At 39.4% G+C, this 24,486-nt stretch overlaps 1 protein-coding gene across 12 annotated transcripts in view; it reads right to left on the reverse strand.

The window, feature by feature from the left end:
• The window catches only part of THRB (thyroid hormone receptor beta), a 156,383-nt gene that overhangs the window by 96,867 nt on the left and 35,030 nt on the right, over window positions 1-24,486 (reverse strand). Inside the window, exon 3 of one of the 12 annotated variants that reach the window (XM_058832716.1) lies at window positions 11,350-11,458. The exons of the other annotated variants lie outside the window; for them this stretch is intronic. The gene's annotated coding sequence lies outside the window, so the exon portion shown is untranslated. The remainder of the gene's footprint in view (window positions 1-11,349; window positions 11,459-24,486) is intronic. 12 annotated transcript variants of the gene reach the window in all.

Consider the following 24,486-nt stretch of genomic DNA (forward strand, 5'->3'; position numbering starts at 1 on the left):
GTATCTCCCACAGAGATACCCTTCCTTCGAGGCCACTGCTGGAGGCCAAGGGGGACACCCTCTGTGACATCTCAAGTATCACTGGGCATCAGCGTGTTGGCAGCTGAACCGAGGCATTAATTACATCCCCAAACAAGAGGCTACAATCAATCAAAGGCACGCTTCATGATTCACATTTGGTGTTGAAAAACCTTCTCTGTCAGGACTCTTGTGGGAGTAGTTAATGACAATAACCCCTGGGGGATTCCACACATGCCACACCACCAGATTAAAGGATGCTTCCAAAAGGTTTCTGTGACTCTGCCTACTAAGATATTTGTTTTGATCATTGCCTGCTTTGGTGCTGTTGCAAATGGGCTGGCCAGGATTCTTCCAAGTGCAACAGTCCAATAAAATTAAACAAAGTTCAAAAACTGAATTAAATTTGCTTTTACTTGTTCTTAAACCCTTCTGACAGATAAAGTTTTGATCTAGGTCATCTCTGTGGTGAACAGATGACAATCCACCAGAAAAATTTCAGGTCTTCTCCAGCTTTGAAGTTCAGTTACTCCAGGTCTACAGCCAAGCTCTCACACTAACCCAGAAATTCCTTAAGAAATTTTCAGTGATTAAGAAGGGTGTGCACATGCAGAGGAGTTAATATCATTGTCTCCTGGACAAACTAGTTAAAACAGCCCCTCTTCACATTTGTAACTTTAAATATTTCACTCATATGGTACCATCACCTGTCCCAAGTCAGAATTGTTCAGATAGAGGAAAAGAGGGAAATACGGACTCATTACGGTGTGGTGCACTGGCCTTTACCACATATTCCAAATTCTTCCGGTAATGTCAAAAAAGGATGCTAAACATCCAGAAATTGTGTCAACAATGTTGTTACACTGAAGACTGAGCACATGGATTTCTCTGTAGAAGTTCACAAGCACGGAAATATATTTCCATTCCTATTGAATACGAAGATGCTTTGTTTACTTAGTGCTGAACTGAACAACGAACCAATTCAGTCTCGGGGCAAGACTGATTTCCAGAGGTCTTGAAAAAAAACACTTCAGTGGACAAGTATTTTGAGGTCTCTGTGTATGGGTGGAATAACCCCAAGCCCAGGAGAAGTTCAGAAGGAAGTGAAGACACCCCTGTGGTATAGTTATTGCAGACTGAGAAAAAAATGAGAGAAGTGGAAAAGATGATTTTGGATAAAATATTGTTGAAAGCAGGTGTAAGAAATCTCCTCTAAACAGTCCTAAAACAGGTTTAATGGTAGAGCTTTTTTTTTTTAATCCACCACATTAAGAAAATAAATCCCTCCTCCTCCTTTTTACTCAACATTTGTGAAGATTGTAAAGAGCAAATTTTGATACAAATAAACTGACCACTATAAAGAATGATTGTTACATATTAACCACTGAATAATCCACAGATAGCAGTGACATATATCTAAAAATTATATGCTTCAACCTTAAGCAAATAAATTCAAACTTCCTTTTTTTCTTTTTTTTTTACAGTGCTCACAGAGGAAATCATTACCAATCTAGATAAATATTACAAAGTCCAGTTCAGTTAAGAACTTTACTTCAATTTTAGACTTCAATTTGCTTTTAGGCTAATTTATCTTATTTCCCCCCATTCTCTTCCCAAGCAAGCCTGTATATTAAAATTTCATGTCCTTTTTATACAATAATTAACTGAAAAATAGAAAAGAAAAAGAAAAAGAAAAAGAAAAAGAAAAAGAAAAAGAAAAAGAAAAAGAAAAAGAAAAAGAAAAAGAAAAAGAAAAAGAAAAAGAAAAAGAAAAAGAAAAAGAAAAAGAAAAAGAAAAAGAAAAAGAAAAAGAAAAAGAAAAAGAAAAAGAAAGAAAAAGTGAAAAAGGAGACCAATATGATGGTAAAAGAGAAAATATGAGCAGGCTGCCTCTCACTACAGAGATTGCTTTGGAAAGCTACCATATAAGAATGAAAGAGTACCATTATTAATAAATTTAGCAATGAATAATCACAGGTCTAAGAATTATCATTATCTGGTTGTGCTTGAGCTAATAAGTAGGAGTACAAAACATATCATTTTTGAATGGCACTGTCAAACAATTTAAAAATATTTTCACGTGACTCTTAAGAGTTTTGTGGAAACTGGAAATGGGAGGATTTTCTTGTCAAGATTTTTCCTCTGTTGTGTACACGCAGTAACTACACTTCAGTAGTTCTGCTGAATAATTTCAAACCTGGTGTTTGCTATAAAACTCCAACTGCAAATCTGTGAACTTCTCAAAACATAAGAAGAAATAAGAAAACTGAAATCAGATACTTAGCAACTCCAAGGAGACCTTTTCCTATCCCAACAACTGCACCTTACATATATCATCATAGTCACAATATAATTATTGTTCATTTTGCACTTTTACACATGGGGACTATGTCAGAAGCCAATAGCCCTCACTCTCAACCTGTTTTTTGACATTCATAATCCTTATAATGTAAGCTCCTAGGACTTCCTCAAGCATAGCATAGCAAAAATTGCATTAATACCTATTAAACTAGGTAACTAAGTTCTGGTCACGACAAAGATTTTATACATATTCATAGAAATTTATATCTTTTCATAGAAAACAATTTTTTATAAAACTGTCAAAAGTTCACTGACAACAGAATTCTGCAGTTTATTTTTTTTTTCTTTTCATAAAGAAAATAATCTTTTGCAGTAAATAACAAGATAACACTGTATTAATCTGTGTTACTCAGTTTATTTACTAAGGGCTATTCAGCTATTTGTTGTGAGATGAATCTGCATCCTCATGGCAATCCAAGAGTCATGCACAACCTTGACACCTAGGAATGGTAAGTTCTAGAAAAAAGAAAACTGGAAAAAACAGCAAGATGTTCCACATTTCCAACACCATCAGGGAAAGTTAACGTAATCATAGCAAGGTCAAATATGCTCATGGTTCAAGCCTAAATCAAACCTGCAATTTAAGTAGCCCCGATCTAGATGTGTGGAAAAGGTAATAAGTGAACACTGCTCCCTTTAACTGCTTAGGGCAAAAAGTATTATTGCATTCCCATTTAATCTCATTTGTAAATAAATCAATCTCAAAAAAATTATCTCCATTTCAGCAAACTCAATTTGATTATCTTCCCAATAACAGTGAAAGCACTTTTGTCAGCTGCAACTGAAATGGCTAAAATCCAAATACTAAAAACTTCGGTAAAAAATTCAGGTTTTATATTCAATTACCTGGCAAGTATCTCAAGAGCAATAGTAGTCTGTTTCTTGCTACAGGATGCAGAAAATGTACAATCTACATAACACTATACAAAATCACACGTGCATAATTATTACTATATCTATCACAAAGCGCCTTTCAGATCACTGTAAATTTTTAATGAGGTAATGAAATTGCTTGTAGAAGTACCAACAGATGACATAATATACCATTACCCTACTGATGTATAATTTGAATGCTGTGCAACCAAAAGAGGTCTGTCATAACAATCCCACACAATACAGAATAGTCAAATGCTTTATTCTTCCTGTCAAACAATTAACTCCTTCTATTTTATTTCTGAAAATGAGCAAATAAATATTTTTGCAAACTTGCAACAAAATGACCTGGAATTCAAATTTATGCTGGACAAATTCATAGCTAACATCCATAACAATCCAAACAACTTCTGCTGTAGAATATAATAATTAATTTTGGGGAAAAATAATTATTTATTAATTATTAATTAATTTTAATTAATTTGGGGAAAAAAATTAAAAATCCCATGCCCAAATAGAAGATAGAGTCTCTGTAATGCTTGCATTGGATTTATTTTAGTCTTGTTTCCCTTGCATGAAACAGCACAGTTTCAAAAGAAAACACCAGGAAACTTCTGAGCTTCAAGGACAAAAGCTGGAATCAGAAGTAAAAACAAAAGCAGCATTTTAGTTTCAGAGCTTTTCAAGAACCGAGTTTGCTCTGTGTTTTCCTTACCAGCTGCTGACCATGGGAAACACGGTTATTTTCAACTCTGCTACTGCAGCAAACAGCTCTGGTGATTCCCTCTGAGGTGCTGCTGCCACACTGGGATGGTGTCTCCATTTTCATAAAAGTCATCTCTGACTCACCATCATCATCTTCCCAGGGGTGGCAGAGGTTGCCCCCTCTCAGCACAGCCACCAGAGCTGCCTGTGGGCTCTGTGGGATTCCTCAAGAGGATTCCAGCAGCCCCTGCTCCCCAGCCCTCCTCACCAGGGATGAACTTCCTGGAGCACATCACGCCTTGGTTTCAGCCTGACCGCCCAGGTGTACAGGAGACAAATCCAAGCCATATTCTAGCACCTAAGTCTAAAACACCCAGGTCGTGGTTCCACCACAAAGTGTAATCACACTGCTGCAGGAGGTAATCACCTCTTAACATAGGGACCCCATGGAAGTTATATAATGGAGACAAGAATCATTTCATGAAAAAATTAAGAATAAGGGGGAATTTAAAATTAACCTGTCTCTGATCACTAAAGAAATGCTGTGCTTTTGTTCTTCCTTTCCTTAAACAAAATGGCTGTGGACATAAGGACCAGCACTAGCAAGAAAAAACACCTCTTACATGATCGTGAGCAACAAAACTCTCTTGGCAGTATTTAACCAGTTCTAATCAGAAGATAAGAGTTTTAAAATACCCACAAAATCAAAAAACCAACTCGCTAAAAATCAAATTAAAAACCTACCTCAGAACCAACAGTAAGTAGTACCATCCCAGTGAAGTTCATGGTTACAGCTTTTAACTCAACTATGAACTTTCCCAATTATTTCCAGCACCGAGTAACATCCTGAACTTAGCAGCACTGATCTTCACTTCTGGTTCCCTGCTGCAATGCTGTTTTCTAGCAGAGAAGGAATCTTCAAATCGGAAGTATAGCACATACACAATGCAGACTTCAAACAAAGGACCATTGTCACAATGAGGAGCCTGTCATGAATAATCTTGTTATTGCAGTCATGAATGATCTGACTCATGGAGCGTCTGTAGCGATGTTTCAGGCTACAATCACTTGCTTTTACACAAAGCACACCTGGCTATTTCACACCCCTCCAGCAAAGAGATGCTTAGTAATGCTATTTGGTTTTATAAAAAGCCTCGAGACAGTACATCCAGAGTTAAGAGGAAATTATTTCTTCTATCATTACGTGTTTCTCTTCCCCTTCTTTGGGAAAGGGGGAGACATACCTCACATGTTTTGCTTTACACGTTAGGATAAAACTCTTCAAATACTTCAGAATACAACCAGTGCAACCTCACACAGCCCTAAGCACCTGATACTCAACTCTGGATACTCAACCCAGCTGGGTGGGCAGCACACACGGGTCACCTCCATCACCCAGGTACCCAGCAGAGCACCTGCCATGGCCACCCCTGTGACACCGCGGGCACCAGGACACAGCCACTCACACAGGGGGAGGGAGGCTGCCCCATGCCAAGGGATCTCACAGGCCCTCGGAACAATCCTGCTTAAAAAAACATGCTGGTGACACAGCGCTGCACAGGAACGAAGCTGGATGAGCCCTGCTGGGCTAACGTCAGTTTTCAGGGTCCTACCAGCTTTGGAGGGAAAATCATCATTCTCAAGGATTAATACTGGAAAGTAAACATCCAGTTACGTAAATATTCACAGAAGGGGGAGAAAAAAAATGGTGCAAGGAAGTCAAGCTACATCCTTTATAAACAAAAATTAACTGCAGAATTCAACTTACCAAACCTTTGCCAGCCCCAGGCAGCCTGGGTAGGCAGGAGTCCAAAGTGTGATAAAATTATTATTAAAAAAAAATAAAAAAATTGAAACTTATGAGAATACACAAGTGTTTCTTAATAAGGCAAATTAAGTTTCTTTATGAGGATATTCCCAAGATGAACACACATTTTAACTTGAAATAGAGGGAATGCTTTGTTAAAGCATTATGTAGATGTGAAAGCTGCTTTTACATAACTCAGTTTATCAGAGAAACATGTTGTATCTTGCTGTTAAAATATTATAGAGATAAAAGGATAATAATTGAAATATTTGCATATGATGTAGTACAAAGAAATAATGTATGTGAACAGACTATTTGTTGTCATATTAGCTTCAAGCAAATAAGGAAATAAGGGTTGATTTATTACTGTGTGTCTGGGGCTGTAGGATGGTAAAATTCTACTGACTGTAGTTTAAATAAAGGTCTAGAAAAGTAATGGAAAAAATCCTATCAATAATTCAGGACAAATTAATGGTACAACATGAGGTCTTTAAGTTTATTGAAATAATTAAATTTACTTTGTTTATTCATAGTATTTAAAGGACTGACTTCTAACTGGAATTTCTTACATCTTCACTTTAAAGAACTGTTGACATGTTGAGGGTTGCATACGGTACCCTTCATAAATAACAAACTAATTGAATCAGTTGTTCTGCAAATTTTGGCAGCACTCTGCCTCGGGAGCCTGGCGCCCAGCCTGGGGTCCTGCTGCTGCACCCAGCCACATCTCCTGGTGCTTTTCAGTTTGACTTTTGACCCCACTGTTATCACTGTGACCCCTTCCAGAATCTGACAACTCTGATTGTTATCTCCCAACCTCTACACTTCAATGAACTGAAGATGATTAGGCTCTCCCATTGCAATGCTGGCCCTCCTCAACTAAAACAATTTTCTTCCTGGTCTCGTGCCTCACTGCAGCAGGCAAGGTGAGCAAAGAGGAGAGGAGGAGGAAGGGGAAAATAAACTTCAGCATGCACAAACACATATGTGTACACACATATGCATAATTTGGTATATAAACACATACTTAAGTATATACAGTATACCTAAAATAAGGCTTACAAATATGGGATGCAAATATAACCAGGAAATAAAGGTGGAGCCCTGAATCCAGAGTCTCATCACTGCTTTGGCTAATGGCTCCAATTTTTGCTCCCTTTTTGTTGAAGCTCACTGGTAAATCATATTCAACAGCTTTGGTTTTATTCAGGAGGTTGGTTGCACCCAAAAGAGTCTTGTGACAATTCTCTCCATAGCACCCGATGCCCACCAAGGGCAGCAGGAAAGGGTGTGCCCACTGCTGGGGTCAGTGCCAGGCAGCAAATGAAACGAGACAGAAAAAATTATCATATATCCTTAGGTATATGCATAGTAGGATCATATCTGAGAGCACTTAAGAGATTTAAGGAATCGCTTTTAAAATATTTTCAGCTTTTTTTTTTTTTTTTCCAGAGATGGCAAGTAGATTAAAAGAGTGTTTATTTCAAGTTCTATAGCTAAGGCTCTACAATTCCATGTATAGATATCCCCTAGGGAAAGAATTCCCTTCTGTAATTGAAGCCAATCTACTGTAAACAGATCAGACTAAAACCAAAATGAGACATTCTCAATGAAGTATTAGACTGTCAGCATATTCCTTCATAATTCCATAGGTATTTTGGAATGACCATCCACAGATAAATAAAAGAAAAAGCAATCCTCAACTATGCATTCGTAACTATTTTCTCATTCCCTCCCAATAATAAAGTAATCTTCCATAAATGCCATGGAATTACAGCATTTTATACTTCTCAAAAATAATGGGGATGTTTCTGGGAAATAATATTTGTGGAAGTATTAGCAGGCTATTGCTGGATTCGTGTTTAACTTCAAAATGAAAAATTTCAAATTTTAAGACTTGTAGAAGTTTTGGTCTAAAGTTTCTTAATGTCATGCTACCAAGAAAAAACCTGTACACTCAAAAAAAAAAATTGCTGACATAGTCTTAAATCCCAAATAGCAGCGAAAAACCCTGAATCTAAACTAAATAATAAATTTTCTAAAAATAAAATTATTATGAGATTTCATAACTTAAGTCATAATTTGTGCTAAGATTTGCAGTGTATTATGATTATTAAGCAGAACACAATTTTATCTGAGTGTAAAAGTTTGGGACTTTCCTCATATGACCTTCCTGGCATACTGCCAAGGCTCAGCTCTTGATGACATTTAATCCGAACATAATCCCTGAAATCTCTGCGCCATTACTGGGTTGCATGGGAATGATTCCCCGACAACGTACACAGAATTGTGCCATAAATTTTATTTTCAGCTCATGGCTGTTCCCCTTCCTTACCAGCTGTTGCAAATTATTTGTTTGAATAAAACTAAATAAACTATACCTTTTATTTGCTATAGAACCACATAATACCTAACATAGAAAACAAGTCCAGCACTTCTCATTTCAGTTGGTTTTCTACTGATGACTGCCATATTTTTAAGGGAGTAAACTCCAAAAAACAAATGATGCTCAGCAGCTGATGAAAAGCCTGGGTAATGAGTTGCAGTGGCCCGAACAACCCCGTTGACTGCAAACAGGAGCAAGACCACACTGCAGCAGCGGGTTCCAGCTGAGGGTACTCACACTTGACTGCGGTTTGAATGAGCAACTGCCTTTACAAAGGAAGAATACACTTAAAAGAGCTTTTTTCATATTCCAAGATGCCTCTGATCTCTGAAGCCAACTGTCTTTTTGTCATGAATGCTGTGAAAAATCACAGTGTCCAAGATTTCCACATCTGTGATTTTTGGCACTTGTGCAAGGGTAGGAACTGAATAACTGATGTCTGAACAACACCAACAAAAATGAGACAGAACAGCAATTTGTCCCACAGGAAAGTGTAGAAAAGTCTCAAAATCACTGCAGCAAGGCAAGCATGGATCTCCTCTTTGTTTCCTGCGTGCTCGGGATTTCACAAGTATTTTTCTCCTGCATTCCCCGCAGGAAGGAGCTAGGCAGGCAAAGCAGCACTGACTTTAATCTTACTAATGCAGGTCCTAAAAGCAGTGAATCATACAGCAGTAAGAGCTCCAGTATGGGACGCAGAGACCTACCCATTGACCTGCATACTTAGTTCAGTAACAATCTAAGTGTCATTACAGTTCATGGGAGCTAACACCAGTCTGCCTACATTTGCTGTGGTCCATTTGCTGCCTGAAGCAATGATTGGCTCTTATTGAGATTTCTTGTTTACTGAGTGATCCCCAAATTCTCCCTTTCCTAAGAAAAGTAAATAAGATGAACAAGAAAAATAATTATTCCCTGAAAAAAAAAAAAACATAAAATTATAACAGATAAAGTAGTTTTATGTTTTTTAAAACTCTTAATTTTCAGCAGAAAGCTTGTTTTGTTCAGTGGGATTTTTTTTCCCTGTACATGAACCCCTTCTTAGAAACATCTTTCCTACACAGAATTGACCAAGTTACCAAGGACCATAATTCTGTTGGAAAAGAGAAAGTCCTCTAAAGCACACATAAAAGTTTATTTCATTACTTCTAAGTTACTTTTAATGCTAACCTCTTTATACATGTAAACAAGTATCCTATTTCAAAGGTATTCCTTGAGGATGGGGTGCAGAGGATCTCTCAGTTCTCCTCTTTAAGAAAGCTAAACTCCAAGGAAAAATAGGAACTAGTCCTCCAGTCCTTTGATTCCTGAAACAGAGTAGGCTTGATCCAACCAAGAGCCACTTAAATCAATGGGGAGCTGTTAATGTTTGGTTCAGGCCATGTAAGAGTGAGAAATTGAGAAACATGTTTTCACCTGGCCTTCATCCAGGCACAATGCCACCACTAATGAACGGCTGCTATTACGAGACCTTTTGAAAGGGTCATATGTGAGATGAATTAATGAACACAATGCAAAGCTCACATCCATCTCAAAGAGGGGCACAAAAATCACTGCAGTTTACCATAAATATGTTTAGGTGTTCTGCCTACTGCCAAAGGAATCCAACGACAGGGAAGGGCAAGGTCTGTTTGCAGTGCAGTCCTCCCCTGGGAGATGCATTTCACGGCTTCCAGCCAAAGCCTCCAAAACGCCTCCAGGGTAGCAGTTGGGCTGGAGCTGCCCCATCACGCCCTTCCACTGCAGCCGGATTTGCCTATTTTTGCAGCTGGCACCACCAAAGGCTACAGAAACTTGTAGTCAGCACAATCTCTTCCAGACTGACTTTTCAGTGCACCGACTGGCAACAACTGTTAACAGAGTTTACACAGGAGACCCTGCACCTCTCGCGGCCTTTCTTTTTCCTAACAATTTCTGTGACTGTCACCATCATGGCTCTCACTAGCCTCAAACCTGCCCACCACACCAGTTTGTAAAAGCACCATTTCACCCAGCACTAACACAACAAAATCCCTTTTGCTCAGTGTTTCTAATCCCCTCGATAACAGCGCTGTACACAGACTGTCACGATGAAGAAACCTACACTGGTTAGTCCAGTGACTCAGCAGTGGTTTCTTCCTTTGCTGCTCCAGTGGCACCAACAACAGGCTCAAGAGCTTAAATCTTGATGATAGATACAGGCTCACTATGCAGCTAATCCTATCATTTTCAAGACAAAAACCCAAGTCCGTGCAGCCTGTAGCTACTGTTGATGCATGTCCTACAAACATCACACCATGTACTACCTAAATAAAAAAATATTTGCAACAGTGGGCAAGAGGAAGACGATGGTTTTAATAATATCTCCATTTGCAAATGAAAATCAGGCACTAAAAATGTAGTCAGAAGGAGAGCAATTAAGGTTTATAAAGAATATTTCATACAGAGGTGCACCTTATATAGACAATTTTTGGAAAAACACATTCAGCCAAAGCATTAGCAATGCTCTGAAATTCAATGATCCCTTACATAACAAAGAATTGCAGAGGGCTTCACAAACTAGAAATCCCACAGGGGAAAGTAAACATTCCCTATTCTCATGTAAAGTGCAACAAACAAAGCCCGAAGAGTGAATTATAGGTGGGAAATTAAAAAAAAACACCTGTGTGCAAGCAAATGTACAATCTGTATGTGCAATCGTCATGACCCTGTGTGATAAGCAAATACATACATACCAGAACAGCAATTACTTATCTAACTTGCTGCTGTGGGCCTGTGACAACACTGCCTAAGTGAGCTACTGCTGTACCTCTGTGTGCAAATATGCTGCACGATGGAAGACCACTCTCTGGAAAGCTCACTCGGGTTCAGAGGGACTGCTTTTGTTGTGAACTGGCTTGACATAAAACTTGAGTTGTGCCCCTAACCTGACTCGTATTCAAAGATAAAAGATCTTATCACCATGGAAGTGTTGCTGTAAGCCTGAGCAGATGGCCCACAGGGAGAAGGAGGAGGTGGCTTGATGTTTTTGTGGATAACAGCACCTAGCGATGCAATGAGGAAGCAAAAGTTTGTATTTCAGTATCTTTTGCAAATGCTAAGATCGAGAGAGACTGGTCCTAGTGCATAAAATATATCAGAATCCAGAGGCTTGGGGAGAAAGGCAAAGCCAGTTCCAATCCACACCTTTACACCGTTTTCCCCTGCAAAACATGGTTACCTCTTCAATAATGCCTGTTGAGAACAGTCTCTCTCCCACGCCATCCTGCCACTGCTGTCATCTGGGAGTGTGCTAGTTGGCACGGACCAAAATCATGTCATGGAATGTGCTAGAAATTAAACAATATGGACAATCATAAGATACAAGTCCTGGCCCTGATTAATTTACCCATGCAGACAAAGAAGTGGTGAAGTAAAGTGGAAGTGGAGTCTTTTAAGCCCATGGCTGAAGTTAAAATACAAACATCAGAAACAGGGTGGCACAGCAGGCCCAAAGATTAAGACTCCAAAGTTTAGCCCCGTAGCCACAATGTGATCGTGTTAGTGCCATAAGAAAGCAGGAAGCACAAATAACTTCTAAACACAAAGTCAAACTTTTCTCTGAAAATAAAGAGGCCAGAAGATGAGTGCTGCAATAGATATCAGGGTGCTGGCAAAGGCAAAGTGTGAAATGGATCCTTTCCAGTATTCAGTTTAGGAAGACAAACATTGTTTCACAAATTCACTGTAGCCCTGCTTATTTTCCAAGCTCCTTAACTCATGCCAAAGGCCTGGACTTTCTGAACATCCTGTTCTGTTTCCTCCACTGCTAGTCTTAGTCCTCAGTACTAAATGTCTTTACTTCAGAGCCCCCTTTTCTATCATTTTATTCCAAACTCCTCCCTCTGTAGCTTTTGTATTTTACCTCTGGGTAAGAGTAAAGACAAGCAGATTAATGAGAAGTCTGAACAGCACATTAAATTACACCTATTTTAAGAGTCCTTCTCAATAGGCATCTCAAGGCGCTGCATAAAAATAAAATTACATCAATCGCTTTTAAAACTAACAAGAAGCTTGCAGATGCTGGCATGCCTCAAAGCATAAAGATTGATGGTTAAATGAGTCCATGATTCCCCAGAGTCTCAGAGTCCCATGAACACAGACCATTTTATCTGCCATTTGCTGGATGCAACAGCAGTCTGCTTGGATGTAAAGTTAAGGAATCTTCATGATGGCCTACTGGCAGGAAACAATATTTCTGCCTGATGAGGGCAGGAAAACAGTTTTAGTTCATAAGTAGTAGCTGGGCATTTTGGGGATTTCCTATTTGACAAGCAGCAATGCCTCCTCCACCTCTCAAAGATGAGAGAACACATTTCTGCTCCTGTCTTTGCTCCTCCAGAGCTGCAAGAAGTCCAAGGTACAGGTGGTCTCATGGCAATGACTACAGTAGCACAGGCTGGGACAGAGACAGGAACATCACCTCTCACATCTCATCACGTCAGCTCCCAGACCTGCTGCTCTTGGGACCCCACAAGGAAGGATACCAAGCACCTTGACATGTCTGAGGTACATCCTGGGCCCAGCTCATCTGTCCGTACAGACACAGCTCCTGGTTGCTGGAAAATGACGCAGGAGAAGCGTTTCTCTTGGTACAGAGCCACTGCTGCCTCAGAAGTGCCAGGAAACCTTTTGCTACTGGTGATGTGCACACAAAACTTGTCCACTTGTCCTACCTGTTTCCAACTTCTTTGCCATAAGAATTCCTATCTTGCTTCCTTCCTCTTCCTTCCCACAGCAGTGTTTCAGGCTGAGACCAAAGCATGCAGGCAGAGTTACAAGAAATCAACTGATTTCCCTTAAATAACTGCATTTCTACACTTCATCTGTCATTTCGAGCAGTGTACAGATAATCAGCAGGTCCTTACAGATATATACTTCCCTTTCTTGAGACACTTCAGGACAAAAGAACCATATGATGCCCTTGCAGCCCCTTCAAACAAGTAGTGTTGGAAGACAACTGCGGCCTGCAACCCCTAACAAACAGTAACGTGGCTTACACTACATTCAACCCTACCTTAAATTATGTATCTATTAACACACAAAAAGGGGGAGAAGGATCTAATAGCACAAATTAAAACTGCACAGGAAGCTGCAGTTTCAACACTGAAGTCAAAGCTAAGGCCTGAGGACCACCAAAACTTAAAGCTATTCCAATTACTTTGTGAGCAGCTGAGGTGATCAATAACACATCAACATAGTAAAACTAATTAAACTAGAAAAAAAAATTGTTATGGGCTGCCAACATAGTGACTTTTGTGAAGAGTATGACTTTAGTAAGTTAGCAAAACCAGAGCTACCATCTTATGAGGGGGACATAGAATAACATCAAAGAACAGGAGGTCCTGAAGGATATTGGAATCACATTTTGAAACCAGATAAGGAATATGTACACGAACTCAATCAAACAGACAAAGCTGATGCCATCAGTGAAGAAGGTCTGAACAGACATGCCTCACACTGCTCAAGTAAGGAACACTTTCCTTACCATCTGGCTTAGAAATCACTTGGATTCCACAGTGGCCATATAATGGCCAACAGGAAAGCAGGGAAACTATTTTAAGTAAGCATCACTAAAAATAAAATGGGAGATGCAATGGAAGCGGAAAAAAACAGGGGTCAGTGATAAATACAGCATAGAGATTTTTCTATTTACAGTATTAAAGCTATTTATATTTGAAAGTTTTCATTTAGAGACATGGAGGGCTTCCACATTCATCAGTCTGGTATATATTAAACTACACAGTATTTATAGAAATACGTAAAGGCCAACAAAAATAATAAGACATTAAAATTACCTATTTTCACAATTTGGGGTTGTCAATTCACATTCACATAGAGTCACACACAAAGAAAACATTTCCCAATATTACACTAACATGCATTTTGAATGCTCTGCATGAAATCCTGCCCCAGCAAGAGGGCAAACCAAGAAAAAAATAGTGCAACAGTTTGACACAGTGTGACACAACGCTCCCCAGAGACAAGCTCCTTCAGGTGAACTTGCTGTGTGGCCATGATTTCCCATGAAGCTGAACCAGGAAAGCAGCACAGCACCTGTGGTGGAGACCATGGAGAACATATACAAAATCAACTCTCAACAACCTAAAGGGCAGAACTGAAGAAGGCTCTAGGGACACCTTAGATCACCTTCCAGCACTTATAGGGGGCCTACAAGAGATCTGGAGAGGGATTTTTTACAATGACATGTAAAAAATGTATGAGGACTAGGGCTTTAAACTGAAAGAAGATAGGTGTAATTTAGGAAGAAATTCTTTACTGTGAGGATGCTGAGCACTGGAACAGGTTGTCCAGAGAAGCTATGGATGCCCCATCCCTGGAACTGTTCAAGAACAGGTTGGATGAGGTTTTGAGCAATCTGGTCTAGTGAAAGACCCAACCCAAATTACTCTATGATTCTATAATTCTGTAACTGAAGAGGAAAGGATTCATGAGTATAGGATGACTACTGAAAGACTGATGATACGCTGGAGGAGAACTGCCAAATACCCTGCTCAGTCCTTTCCAAAAAGGTTGCATTTGGCTCTTCAGAAGCTAAGGCGTCCAAAAGGAAAGTGCAAATCCTCCTGATCATCTCTGAAGCTCCTCACAAAACTGATGTTGTGCCTGGTTAAGAACAGGTCACGTTCACAAACCCATTTAGAAAATGTGAGCTGAGATGAATGCTGCTTCTATAAACATGAATGATCTAACTTTAGTTTCAGGGACAATTGACTGCTTTCTGCTAAAATTGATATCCGTTACTGACTTTGTTCACGTGTCACCACTGTTTAGTTTTATTAACCAGCCTTCCTCTGTACCAGTCCCTTCCTTATTGTATTTATCAAGGAACTATCTTATCACACTCTGGGTGTCACTTTGCTAGCCTGTTCTGCTAAGATAAAGGCTCTCAGCAATGGTTTTCTTGCTGTTCCTGTTTTAGTTTAAATCATTCCCGAATTCAAAATCCAGAACAACACATGAAATTTCATTTTGCACATTTTTCTACACTAACTGCAAAGCTTCCATGTCTCCATCACCTTTACATTACAGCTATTCCATAGATCTATAGATTCTAGATCCATATTTATCTTATCTGTTTAGGTCTGGAGATTTGCCTTGTTTTTACACATGTTTAAAGAACTTTAAAAAATATTTCCTCTACTTTTAAATTTTTGGGTTTCTTAGTCCAGCCCAAACCCTACCAACCTCACAACCTTGTTTCCTTAATTTCACAGCCTGCCCTTCTGTGAGTTGGAGTGTTATTTATGACCCATGTTTACTTATGCTTGTAGAATATTTAAATGGAAATAAGTAAATGCATGCTTGTTACAAACTTACTTTGTATCACCAACTCTTGTACAATGTCATCCTACTCTGTGAAAACAAAATCTGATGGCACATCAACATCACAGTTCAGCAACATTTTAAAGAAGAAATCATATTCGCTGCCTGTCACAGCTTGCATCAAATATTGCCGATGTCCTAAGTTTCTAAGGGATTGCATCTACTGAGCCATTTACAGCTCTATTTCTACAAGCAAAATAAACATGTCCAAGAATGTTGAGGCCAACTGGCACAGAAAGGTGCCATGCTAATAAAGTCTATCACCCTCCAAAACAGGGTGGTTGCTTTCAAACTGCCTACTGGGAACAATCCCAAGATAACTTTCAAACTTTACCTGGGAATAGTTCAGGTGAGTTCCCGTAAGTATGCACCAAACTAGGCCAGGGACAGTCAACAGTAGATACATTTAATTTCCAGGGCCAGGGACTGCTTCTAGTCTCATTTAATTTACTAGTACAGACATGTCCATTGCATGAAGACTTCTTCATGCCTGCATGACCCTGACTTGTTCATGCCTCTTGGTACATCCTCATTAGCTTGTCATTCACCCACCTTCCTTCTCAGACACCACGGTAATTCTACTAAAACCACACCAGCCACAGATTTTAGGAGAGTTTTCTCTGGCTGGATATATTAATCTTTGTTTTGTTCCAAAAGGGATTCTGACATCTTTGTCTCTAGTTTCTTCTCCAGGACTGTTTTTAGTTTTATCTTTCCATAGTGTTTCTTTGGTCTTGGAAAACAAAACACTGCTCTTTCCCCAGATAAACTCTGCTGACAGATGTGCCTTTCCACCTAAAGAAAATGAGTCTTCAGACTCACACACTTGCATCTTTCTCATGCCACTAGGAAACCCCATTTTCATGGGGTTTGGGGTTTTTTTACTTTATTCCCAGTTGCTGCCCAACTACCTTACATTTGCTGTCCTCAGTTCTTTAATCACATCCTTCTTCCTTCTCAGCCTCAAATCTCTACTTATCTCCCTCTTTTCCTCCTTTTTTTTCTGGTGTCAGTCTTCTTTCAGTCATCTGTTTCTCACTTTTTCCTCCTGAGTTCTCCATCATAACACATCAGTCTTTCACTGGATTTATCCACTGCCAATTAGTACCAGCTTCTATGCTGTGATTACAGCAACATGCAGTACGTGGTCAGCTTCCTCAAAGACCTCTCCCCTTCCATCTGCTATTTTTATATACAGCTGTGTATTCAGATCACCTCAACTGCCTCTTCTACTCCCTCGTGGCTTTTGCTCCCTGCCTCTAGCTGCATCTAAACTACTTGGATATTCTCTCTCCTGACTTCTGTCAGGTGACATTTCTATATAAAAATAGATCTATCAGGTAACACTGAAGAAAGTAAATCTCCTTCTGTTCCTGCATCCAGTCTTGGTGTCTCCTCTGCTATCCTTCATTCAGTCCTGCATCACTGCACATCCTTCCTTATCTCTGCCTTCAAGGAAAAATAAATAGCACAGACAAAACGCATCCAGACTCTAAATTTTCATTAAAAATGCTGGCTTCCTCTGGCCACTGACTGAAAGGCAGTTACTTGCCTGAACTAAGCTCTTCTAGGTGCAACTAGTTGTGGTCAAAAACAGGAAACCTCCCCCATCTTCTTCAGCTATAAGTTTAATCCACTGAAAACTGCAAATTGGTCTTGCAAACACTAGGGAAAAAAAAAAAAAAAAGAAAAAAAAAAGAAAAAATAAATAAAAGAGAGAGAGAAAGAGTAATTACAATGTAGGGCAGGGATTCTTGTACATGAAGCTTTACTAGAACTTGAAGAAAAATGGAGGCCTACCTAAGTGAAAGAAAATGGAAGAAGTTGCAAGAGGAATTTCATGTCAGAGATCACAAATGCAGTTTGAATAATCTTATTTTTCTGACACAAGGCTAGGTACTAACAAATGACTCCTCATGCTTATGAAATAGAAAAAAATAAGTTTACATGGACCTCATACAGAACATAGTATTTTGAACATAATACTCTGCAAAACTGGAAATGATTACAGAAGCATGTGGCTCAAAAGAAAATACAGTTCAAGGATTTAACAAGGATATCTTTCTGCTAATCAAAGTACAGACTCCAACCCAACTGATTATTCCCATCAAAGTATGAAATAACATTAAGGGATCACACATCCTAAAACGCCCTTTATTGTTTCTTCCCCTTTAAACAACACAGATTTAATAGGACAAATATTAAGGAGGGAGCTTCAAAGAGCATGTGGATGTGTAGGAACAGAGTACCAAGAGAAGTGCCTTCTCAAGACTTTTACTATATATAAAAAAACCAGCACTTTGTTTTCAGAATTGGAAGCTTGTCAGTCTCACTTTCAGTGCAAGACTTTCCTGCATATCCAGGCATGCAAGAGGGGACAAGCAATGAACAGCAAGTAAGCCCTGTGCCCTTAATGCTTTGGTTTATCTCCAGAACTTAAAATCCAGCAATGCTACTAAATAAACAAGGCACACTGAGACACAAACAAAGAGCATGCCAAGTGTTTTCATCTGAACAAGTAACAAGGCATCAAATTTAATTGTCAATAAGCGGGAGGATTTTCAAAGATGCAAATGGACAGTAAATGCAGAGTTCAAAAGGTATTCAGGGTTGGCCTAAATCATCTAATTGCTGCTGTAAATCTACAGTTCCTGAAAACTATGAAGTCTCCTGCACTGTTGTTCAAGATTTTGGAACATGTATCCACTATAAACACTATACTAATTACAATTAATTACATTAATTTTCACCTATAATTTACACAAAGATTCTCCTAAAATGAAGCAGGCCAAGAACACATCCAAAGAAGTATTTCCTCTACTAAGGCATAAAAGCATGCTGTGGTACCTGGCCTCTTGATTCTGGATCTTACATAAAACCTGTTAAAACCTTTCTGTCAGATCACAGTTATCTGTGGCCTCTGTTACAAAGTACAATGCAGAGTCTGATCCATAGACCCTGTGAAAATAACAAACAAACAAACCACCCCAAACCAAATAAACAAACAAACAAACCACCATGCCACCCCTGAAATATTTTAGCTGGCTTTAAATTAGGGTAATTTTTACATTAATGATGCAGGCAAAGGTGCAGTCTCTGTCTAGTGCTGCCACAAATATTTTTTAGAAGGATATATTAGAGTAAAACAAACAAGATGCATCAGAGCAAAAACCCACAACATTAATTCCATACTTGTCATAAAATGTATGGAGCTAAAACATAGCACAAGCCTTTCACAGTTCCTTCTAAAACTTCAGAAATCTTCCTCCAAATTCCCAGTGTTACTTTGACTTGCTTTGAAGACTAAATCTTTGCCAGAGGTGCTGTATAATTGTTTATGTCTCATCTAACCTGAAGTGGAAGCTGAGATTCAACAAATAAATATGTAAATATCTCCTAGTGATTTGTACTTGCTAAATATAATCCAAATGTTTATTGAGATCCTATTTAACGATTTCCCAATGGATGCATTTCTTGCAATAGATTAAATGACAATAGGATCAGAAAGCCAACAGTACAGGGCTAAGAAACAAAGTCATTCTGTTATGAAAAATATTGGAAATAGTGTGCTTAGCACAGAAATGTGACTGACTGGCTCAGTATTCAACTACTTGTCACACATTTACATCAAGGAAAAACATTTTTCCCACCAGTGGAAGAGTTTAATTACATGGAGTGCGGGAAAAAGAAAAGAAAATCTGCTGTGAAAGTCCTCCTTCACTGCTTTAAAGTGGTTATCTTAGAATATGTCAGCTGGACAAACCAAAAATACAAAAATAAGATTAAAGATAGTGTATCTTCACCTAGCAATCGGTAACTATGTGTTCCAGCCAGAGAAAACACTGGGAAAGCTACTGGAGGAGTTTTCCTTTGGCTCAGGGAACAGATGAGCAAGAGTTCTCCTAAGGCATTACTTACAAAGCCAAAAGCTGTTAAACTCGGCGGCGGCTAAAGCAAGTTACAACACAGTCTGCTCCAGACTGTGTGGACAGAGCCAAGTTGCACTATAATAACATTTAGGGGAAAAAGGGAGCAAGCAGAGAAAACATACCTTATGGTTATATCCCAAGCCTGAACCAGATTCATGGAGCTCTCTCAAGCAAGTCAGAATATGGATGTAGAAATAGGTTTTTTGCTTGAAGAGTGCTCACCTACAGAAGCACAGGTTCTACACTGCTATTTTCTAGTCTTTATGCAACCAGGTTTTCAGTTCCCAACCAAGACAGACACTTTATGTGGAAGACTATGCCACTTGCCATTGTCGAGGAAGACTTCTCCAGTCCAATAAATCACATCTTTCCTGACATGCATTCTCTCTCAATTAATCAAAATTTTTCTCTATGTCACTTTACCATCCCAAACATTTTGATCAAACCATTCTTACAGAACTGCTTTCTCTATGCCCCATTCCAATGTGAAATCTCTCACTTCATCTGTCCTCCCACATTTCTCCATGTCCATGGTTCATTTTCCTTTATTTTCTCAGAATTTCTGTTAAACCACATAAAACAGTGCATAAAGACTAGAGGGAAGTTTACAAAGCCACTGAAGTGAAAAACAGGCTGGAATTCTGAATTAAGGACTGGTTTTTGGTCAGCTGCGCAGTTCTAGCTCATTACATAAGAATGAGTGTAAAATCATTCTGCAGCTTCAAATAACTCCTATTTGTGCAATTTCCACTTCATTTAAGAATTAGTTGGAGCATCTGTACTGGCAATTTAAGGAAGGCAGAAGAAGTTAAGAGGCTCTAAAAGGTTTTGATACAATGACTGCAATATTATCAGATCCAGCATTTAGGAACCTGGTTAGGATTATTTTCTGTGAGGGTGGTGGGGCACTGGAACAGGTTGCCCAGGGAAGCTGTGAGTGTTCAAACCCTGGAAGTGCTCAAGGCCAGGCTGGATGGGGCCTTGAGCCACCTGGTCAAGTGGAAGGTGTCCTTACCTTAGGCAGGGGGTTTGGAACTAGATAACCTCTAAGGTCCCTTCCAACCCAAGCCATTCTATGATTTTATGATCCCATAAGAACAAGAAATTGCCTTTTTCTCCTCTGTTATTATTTTATGTTCCTTTAATTATTTTATTTCGAGGAAGCAAGGAAAAATAAAATTTAAACATAATTATGAATTCTAGTACATTTTTACAGCAGTCCCGTGTTTAACCTCCATATGTGAAAGCTGCAACTACAACCAGCTTTTGGAAACAAAGTACATCAAATCCTCCCACGCAGAGCTGGAGCACACCAGGGTCAGCCTGCCATTTTCCCACTGAAGACAGGACTTGCAGAAAGAAGCAAGCACTCCCTGTCATTTTCACTTAGCTTTTTCTGCCAGCAAAGCAGGAGCTCCTCCTATAAATCTAAGTATTTTCCAATCAATTTGTTTTCAGAAATGGAATTTCGGGCCAGAAAAAGCACAACATCCTGTATCTCAAGAAAATCAGAGCTGATGAACATCTGCACTGTGGTTATTTACCTGGAAAACTTCATGGGTTAGTACTGTCAATTTATTTTAAACCGGCTCTATACTGAAAATTTTACTGTCCTGTATATCTTAACATTTTGCAAACTTACTCTGTATCTGGAAACTTAAGGCTCTCTGACTCAACCCCAAGCAGGGGGTGAGACTAATAGTGTCTACAGTTAGCATCTTAATATAAAGAAAACCAGAAATGTCAAAACTTGTCATAACTGCTCAATAGTATTCTCTCTCTGTTCTCTACATCTACTACAACTAAAGGACTGTGACAAATTTTAACCTGACATCCTCAGAGTCAGCAAAAATTCAGTACTACTTTTCCTTTGTGACAGTCAGACATGGAAGGGAATACTTTCCGTAATTTCTGGGTGAACATTAGAGAAACCTGCTTCTTTTCTGTGAGGTGCACATGCATTCAAGTTTCGCTTCAGAACACACAATTTCCCTCCTGAAATTGTATTATTTTACCTTTACCTCTGTTTGTTCTTTTCTGTGATTATTAAATCAAAAAAGGATGATTGGTTTTTAAATTAATTTGTGAAAGGACAATGAAAGATGCTGATGCTAGAAGGATGGGAATGACTTTCTAACAGATCAAAAGAGAGAGAGCACTAATGAGCAGATGTGTCCTGAAAGATTTTCTTAAATGCAAGCATGATGACTGTCTCAAGACTGATCCATTGCAAACAGGTCTGCCCATCATGGTACCAGAGAAGAGCTCTTACTGACTCTGAGCAGAAAGGGAAAACAGCAGTAGGAGCTTCATTCAGTGGTTCACATTTGAAGAAAAAAATAAAGTGGGATCCATTTAGTCCTTGTTCCCTCTGCAGATATAGGAGAAGCACAAAATTCAAATGCTTGCCTCCCATTCTCCTGTCTGACAAGGACCATGAGAGCTTTCGTAGGAAGCCCACAGAGAGCTCATGTCCTCCATGGGTCAAACTCTGCTACTGCACTTGACAGAGCAGCTGTCAAGATAAGAAATATTCCCTGCACACAATATTCCTTTGTACTACAAAGTGAAGCCCCAGTGGATGACATAAGATCATGGAATTAGAAACTAACCAGTAAGTGCAAGTCTATGGAGTCACTAGACTGTTCCCTTCAGTCCCTGAGTTGGTCTGGCATGGTTGAGACAGCTTTGTGACTGTAAACAAAGCATGTCAGGCTGCCTTTCTTCTTTTTTTTCACTTTTTTTCAATGTAATTGTAACTGATGTAGTTCACCGTACAACTCAAACCAATCAAACACAGGTTCTTTTTGGGTTCTTTTCCTTTTTTGGGGATAAGGGCTTTTTAACTTTGAGATAAAATGTTCTCTGTCAGGAGCAAAATCAGCCATCAATCCTGGCTGGCTGGATCTAAAATCCATTAAAAAATCTCTCGGATATACATGCATTTTACTTTGGACTTCCTGCTAGATTCCATTTGCACTTACTTGAGTAAAAAGTTGGAACTTCTCTCCCTGCCTGAGGGAACCAAAAATATTAGCGTGGATTAAATAGTTATTTTGTAGCAACATGAAATCTATCATGCTACAAAAAATTGTTTTGAATGATACCTCTTGAGCAAGACTGCAACTTACAGCTTTTCTTTTTACTAAGCTAAACATTAAAAAAAAAAAATACAGCTGGTTCAAGAAAATTCTGCTTTGCTTTGGCAAAGCATCAGACAGCACCTTCTGGTTTGCCAACAAAGGCAGAATCTTATCTAACTGTGGGATGTGCTTGGATTTACTACCTATTAGCAAAACTCTTAAGTAGCACTGAAAGGTTCCAGCCCCTTTTACGTATTCTCAGTCAAATCTCATTAGCTTCATGCTCTCAGTTTGCACACAAAAATATAGCAGTCTTTTCCCACCTCTTAAGGAAAAAAATTAATAGGAGAGTGTTAAATCTCATGTTACAAGGACTTCATTACTTTTACAAGCTATGCTAAATAATTAAACGCGCTTGTCAAATAACTGATTAGAGAACATTTTGTGCCTCAGTGTATGTTTTTACTGCCTGTTTACCTCAGCTGACAAAATAAAATAATTCACAGGGTCTCCTGCACAACAATTGAGACCTTAAGCTTAGAGTGGAGAAGAGCTGTGGGACCATTCTACATAGGATGTGATTAAAGAAAGAGAACTGGATTAAAGACACAGATGGGGAAACTGAAACAATAGAACCAAAGCTTGGTCTGAGGATGGTGCTGAATGAGAATAACCTAGAAGCAAATCTAGCTAACACCTTCTAGATCTCTAGCAGCTTCTAGACAGGTGTTTAATCCTTGAAGCGAGGAAAAAAGGCAGGGAATACATATTGCCTAGAGAGATTAGGACTACTATTATTCAGCCAACATTGACTTTTCCAACCTTTACTCTCTTATCCATGTTTTCACAGTAATACATCATGGGGGTGGGGAGGCTTTGACTAGTGCTATTAGCAGGGTACAGCCATCTGAAATATTCTGTAGTTAACTCATCTGTTCTGTAGATGGTGGATCCCTCAGGTCTGAAATAGAGGGGCGATGTGCAAAAGGGCAAAGATCAGACAATTACACAAACTACCTACCCCTCCACCACATCCATAAGGCAAGACCATTTCTGGAATGTCAAAGACAAAGTGAATTTCTGACACAGTGCACGTTGTCCTACCTGCCTCTCTTCTCCACAGGCAGGTCTCTGGAGCCCATTCCATCCACTAAGATGATCCACACAGTCAAATGAAGCAGATGTAGTCAAATGAGCAGCTGTCTCTCCCACTGATGGGAATTAATCTGTTTGACCATCCTGGCAATCTTTCAGAAATACTGAAAACCAAAAATTGTACGGCTGCAAATCCCTTCTGGTAGCAGCCAGACATATGCTGAACCAGCCTGCTGCTACCAGAGCCTCATCCAGTCTCCCAGGGCTGCAGCAAACAGCAGGATCTGCTGTCCTGACCATCACTGGGATGTTCAAGTGGGACTCGGTCAATGAGCGCATACACGCAATCTGCTATTTTTTAAATGTACTAGTCACCAAAAGCCACACTTCCATTAAGCGGGAGAGAACATTCCTGATGCTCCCGTTCTCTCACGGCAGCAGAATTTCCCTGAACTGACACTTTCTGCAGAGCTCTGTAACACTGAGCACAGCACGCCTGACTCTCATCTGAGCAGACACTGTGAGCACAGCGTAAGCACCAGGTACTCCTTTACACACCAACTTCTGCTCCAGCCTGGCATGGGCATTTAACAAATTTTTAAAAGAGTATATTTTTTCTCTTGGAAGAGAGCAGCAAGCTACCCAGGCAAAATCATGGATTCTTGTATAGGGGTTATTAAGTAAGCAGAGTGCACGAAACAAGACTGAATAGGTTTCAAGTGCAGTAAAACTGAGCTTTTAAAGCAAGTGCAGTTCTTAGACACAAACAATGGATTTGCACTGGAGATGTGCCAAAGGAACTCCCCAGACCTCAACACAACTGCTCTTTTCTGTCTTCTGGAATGCTTTTACAGCATTAATTGC

The sequence above is a fragment of the Poecile atricapillus genome, chromosome 2, assembly GCF_030490865.1.
Source record: "Poecile atricapillus isolate bPoeAtr1 chromosome 2, bPoeAtr1.hap1, whole genome shotgun sequence".
Lineage (NCBI taxonomy): Eukaryota > Metazoa > Chordata > Aves > Passeriformes > Paridae > Poecile > Poecile atricapillus.